We start from the raw sequence: 5,557 nt of genomic DNA, 5'->3' as shown, positions 1-5,557 counted from the left end.
CCGCCCCCGCCACTGGGGCAGGGAGCTGTTCTGAAGCAGACCATGGGGCAGGGAACAGGTTCGAATGGAACAGCGAAGGCTTTGCAGTAGAACATCACACTGCGGCCGGCGTAGGTTGCTCTGGCACCACCAAGTGTCTTGGTTCAGGAAAGCTGGAAACCAACAGCAAGCACACACCCAGCCAGTCCGCAAATACCATGCTCGGACGATGTCGTCTCAGCGTTGTGGTCTCGGAGGCTAGAGGGGAAGACAGGAGCGGACAGGGACACAGGAGAGCCCGCGAGGAACAGCCATGCCGGCCAGCCCTCTACCGCCGGCCGTAGCGGAACCAGAAGCCACCTTTCTGCCTGGTGTAGGCCTTGAAACTCTGGGCCAGTTTGTCCAGCAGCTCGTTGGACTTCTTGCCGGTGCCCTTTCTGCCGCCATCTGCCTGCCTGCCGAAGCGGGCCTCGAGGTCGGTGCGCCCTCTGTTGTCCTCCTGCAGCTCCTCGGTCAGGACGAGCCTGGTCAGTGGCTTTCTGATGCTCGACCCCTGAGAGGGGCCCTGCACGACGTAGGGCAGCCCCGCTTCAGCCAGTGCAGCCCTGGTCTTCTCGGCTGCCATGCCAGGCCCGGCGTCTGCGGGCTCCCTCATGTCCAGCAGAGGGAGGCAGGTGCCCAGCGGCAGGAGGAGGAGGTAGGCCAGGGAGCACAGGCTTAGCATCTGAGCCCAGGAGAGAGAGGAAGAGGTCACGGGTGCTGGCCTGCATGGCAGCTCATCCACAGCGCTGCTCGGCCCGGGTGGCACCATGGCAGACCCAGCAGCCTGGCAGAGCCCAGCTCTCAGGCAGCCACAGGGGCCGGGCTCTCGTGGACTGAGCTGGTGGGCAGGTTCTTGGGTCCTGCCATGCCCCGGATCTGCCCACCCAGGCAGCCCGCCCTACCCAGCCACCGACGCCAAATGCTCAGAGCAGGACCCAGGGCCCCGAGAGCCCAGCCGGTGTGGATTTGTTTTTGTTTTACTGTAATTACTGAATCTGGGGCCGTATTATCTCCGAGCCATGGGTAGACAGTTACAAGCATCAACCTCTGTTTTCAACTTGATAATAGATGGTCTGGCCCAGCTGTTCAGCGGGCACCCATGCTGATGTCTCTGCCGTGGACATGAGCTGCTTCTGAGAGGAGGAGGTGGGTCAGGCCCCGCCTGGGGAGGAGCGTGTGGACGGTCCCGTGAGCACCGCCCCTGCGCTTTGGCCAAAAGCTCTGCACACAGTTGGGCCCCATCTCCTGGGAAGCCTGGCAGCTGGGCGCTGCTCTCCCCACTCTGAGCAGGAAGTGGTCAGAAAGGCTAAGGGTCATGTCTGGGCACACAGCCAGGGAGAGGAGGCTTCGGGCTGGTGGTTCTAAGGCCGGGTGGCTTTGGCATGCCAGGCCATGGGGGATGAACTCAGTACGTCTCCGACACGGTCCCCCATCAACTGAAGAGGCCTCAGGCTCAAACAGATAGGTGACTTGCCCAGGGTCCTACAGCTCCTTGAGACTAAGGTAGGCTTGGAGCCCAGGTCGAACAGGGCCAGCCTCAGGGGTGTGTGGCTTCACCCCTGCCCCACCCCACCTACAACTGTCCTGGGCAGCTCCAACAGAAACGGCCTGTCCTTCCTGGAGTGCCCACCCTGGCCGTAACGGCTCCCTGCCCTCACAAAGGAAGCCTTTGGGGTGCCAGCCACGAGTGAGTCGGAGCTGGAAGGGCCTCAGAGATTAGAGAAGGGTTAGTTCTGGAGAAGACAGGACTGGGCTCCCCAGAGCTCTGTCCAGAAAGGGCTCCCTTGAAAACCTTTCAAAGAAGTGAGCTCAACCAGAAACCTCTGTGTAAAAATAAACGCAGTCTTGTTTTCTTTTCTTTTCTTTTCGTTTTTGGAGAGATTTTCGCTATAGGGCGTGTGCACTCTCCAGACAGAGACACAGAGATAGAAAGCGAGAAATCACCCCCCAGGGGGGATGGTCACGCCACAATCCCTTCTCCTCCATTCTCCTCTCGGGATCTTGGGCATGCACGCACACGTGCCCGGCGTGAGTTTTAAGCCACCGGGTCTGGGACGCGAACCACAGTCGACTACGTGGGAGTCCAGCAACATAGCCATTACGCTAACTGCTGGTTTTTCTACCCAAATCGGCTCAGCTAAGCCTCTCTAGTCCTTGGGCTGGAGTGACCACCTGCCGGCTGCTAGGGGACCTTCCCGTCAGGGCCTGGTGGATGAGGGCCTCCTACTGAGGACGGATGAGCCCATCCCCTCCTCCCCCATGGAGGGGAGATGAACACACCTGGGGTGGCCTCCGAGTCTCCTGGAGGATCTTGAGTGGCCCCTCTCCCTTCTGAAAGAACCTGGTAGAAGCTAGGGACACTCACCACTGGGAATGGGGCCCCAGCGTGAGTCAGGGCTTCGGCTCCAGGGTCCACACAGTGGCTCAGGTGGGACGCGAGGGGCCCGGCCCTGGCAGGGTAGCGCGACCAATGTGTGTTGCTTGGGGTTCCCGGCAAGGCCAGGTGCAGGTCACTCCTCTGGCCCTTCCCTGCCCTGTGTCCCCCAGCTGGACGAGGCCAAAGTCAGGTGGGGCAGAGTGGCTGTACTCACCATGTCTGCTGGGTGCCCAGTCTCCAGGCCGTGCTGTGCAGAGCTGCTGTGGGCCGCGTCCAGGTGAGGCTCTGACTCTCCCTGCTCTCTATATAGCCCTGGGTGCCCCCGCCATTGCGCCATCTGATTGCTGCACATTCCTGACCCTGGGATTCCATTGGGGATGCTGGTGGGGAAGGAGGGGGCCGTGCGCACAAGCAGAGCATGCTCTGGTGAGGGGCAGGCGGCTGCCCTGTGGGGGAGAGTGGCACTGCTCAGCTGCGGGCACGGTGCCTCGGTGCCTGGGCAGAGGCAGGGATGCCCGCCCCAGTCACCCCCATGCCCTGCCCTGACCTGAGCTGTGTGCACGTGCACACACGCACACCTGGGCGGTGTGGACGTGCACACCGTGCATATCTGGCTGCTCTTGTGAACTGGAAGGTCATGACCCCTACAGAGTCAGCCAGTGCTACCGCCCTGTTAATGGGGAGAAGCTGTTCTGATGCCTACCTCCCCTGCTAGGGGCCGAGCTGGGCAGTGGAACGCTGTGTCTGGTGGGAGCGGGCCCGTGGGCACGGTCCAGGCCAGGCCCCAGCAGCAGCCCCGCAGGTCGGCCTACAAGGCAGACTGGCCTTTCCCACCGCCCAGCCCTGCTGCCCTGCTCAGTGCCCGGGCCGAAGGGCCTGCTGGCCGGCTGCCCACACAGCCCTGGGAGCATCTTCCTGTACCTCGCCTGAGCGACCACAACCACCTCTCAGGCTGGACGTGGCCATGGGTCGTGGAGGTGAGGCAGCTAGGCCAGCATGGGCCTTGCCAAGGGCTTGGTGGCGGCTGATGTGGTCACCGACTTGCACACCGGGACACCCCACGCCAGGTAGTGTCTCTGCAGGCGCACTCACAGGCCAGAGTGGGGGGTGCTTTCACCTGGTCTGAATCTCTGCAGTGGGTGTGGGGCTGGGGGGACTGCGTGGCGGGGCCACCTCAGAGGCTGGCTGCAGGGTCAACGTGGCCTGGGTGTGGCCACTGGTGTGGGGTGCTCATCAATGATTGCCCAGTGCCCACTCTGACTTGTGCCTCCCTCTGCTGCCTGCGACCCCATAGGAGCTCTGGGGCCCACTCTCAGCCAGGCGTGTCTTGGGAAACAGAGCCCTCAGTTCCTGCACTGATGGTGGCGGGGTGGCTCCCAGCACCAGGGCCAGACCCTTGTGGCCTGCAGGGTGGAGTCGGAAGTAAAGCTGGCTTCAGGGGACTCCCCGGCCCCCCTCAGGCTCCCACCTGCCTGCTCCATCCCTCAGGTCAGGTGCCTGGAGCCAGACAGATGCTGGGTTAGGTACCAAACTTCCCGACTCCAGGGTCTGGCCAGGTGCCCCCCAGAATGCCTGGGCTGGTGGACTGCTCTCAGATGCACCTTCTGGGCTCCCTCTCAGCCCCTGGCCAGTTGGGAGGTGACAGCAGCACCACTGCAGCTACCTGGCAGCGAGGCTGAGCTGGGAGGACCTGCCAGGAGGTAGGTGGCACCTACAGGAGGTCACACCTGTGGACTCCGGGGTCCCGCACGTGTCCCCACCCACCTCCCCAGCCCTTGGCCCGGAACAGGCAGCACTTGCGCCTGCCAGGGCGCGTTGCCGGGTGGGTGTCTGTGACCCGGGACCTGGGGCCCCCATCTGCGCGAGGTGGGTGTGAGGGTCTCCTCCAGCTGCCACTCCCCCGATGGGGCAGGGCCAGGCGCAGGGCCCAGCCACTGCCAGCCCTTCCCACTGGGCCCACACTGCACCTCCTACACAGACTCGCATAGACACTGCATCCTGCTGAGTAAGCCCAGGGGACTCGTCTATCCTTAAGCCTCAAATTGGTTTTATGAATAAATAGCCACACGGGACCGTTGTTTCTTAATAAAGAGCCTGCAACTCTCAGAACTCCAGCCCCGGCAACAAGAGACCCACAAGGAACATTTATCACCCTGGGGACCCCAAAGGGATGTGCAGATGGAGAGGCTGGGTTCATCCCCCAAAAACATACCCCCAGAGGATTAACCCTTCAAGGTAGTGCTTGCCCACGGACAGGGGAGTCCCCGTAATCCGCCTCCGCAGAGCTCAGCACCAGGTCTGGGGCAGCTGAGGGGGCACAGAGCTACCTGGGAGGTGCCATTTGGATGCCCCTGTAAAAATGGAGGGACTCAGGGCAAAGGAGCTGGCAGTGGCTGGCCCAGCCATGGGCATCACAGAGGCGGGACCGGGTCACCACAAGGCTTTATTAGAAACAGGGAACAGGACACCGAGCACACAGTCCTGGCCAGGGCGCCCCGCACCACACTCCGCCCTCACAAGGGCTCCCCAACCTCCCCAGGCACAGTCCGGTGTAGCCAGAACAGGGGCCACCTGTTTGCCAGTGGGAGGCTGAGGCGGTGCCTCAGGCGGGGCTCCCCCAACTCCCCTGTCCCCCACCCCCTCCCAGAGCCAGGCTCTCCAGGCCAGCTGAGGCCTGCCGGCTGTTCGGGCCACAGTTGCAGAGGAGACCGAGGCCCTGGAGCCCTAGTCGCGGGAGCCAAAGTTGAGCGTCCTGTCTGTCTCCTTGTTCCGGGCTCTGCACATCCACTGCTGGGACGAGGCTCCTCAAATCACAGGGTCCGCAGCTGGCATAGCCCGATCCTGCCCCGCCTGGGCCAGGCCAGCCTGCTCTTGGCTGAGGACAGGCTAGCAGTTGTGTCACAGCTTGCTAACCCTCCGAATCTGCCCACCCAGGCCCCATCAGGTGACAGGGCCCCCAGCAAAGCACACCCAGGCTTGCTCAAGTGACAGCGCCCCCAGCAACCACACCCAGGTTTGCTCAAGTGACAGCACCCCCAGCAACCACACTCAGGCTTGCTCAAGTGACAGGGCCCCCAGCAAGCACACCCAGGTTTGCTCAGGTGACAGAGCCCCCAGCAACCACACCCAGGCTTGCTACCGAGACCGGGCACCCCGCAA

This window comes from Tupaia chinensis, unplaced genomic scaffold, assembly GCF_000334495.1.
Source record: "Tupaia chinensis unplaced genomic scaffold, TupChi_1.0 Scaffold143602_1, whole genome shotgun sequence".
Lineage (NCBI taxonomy): Eukaryota > Metazoa > Chordata > Mammalia > Scandentia > Tupaiidae > Tupaia > Tupaia belangeri.
This window is presented reverse-complemented; position numbering follows the sequence as displayed.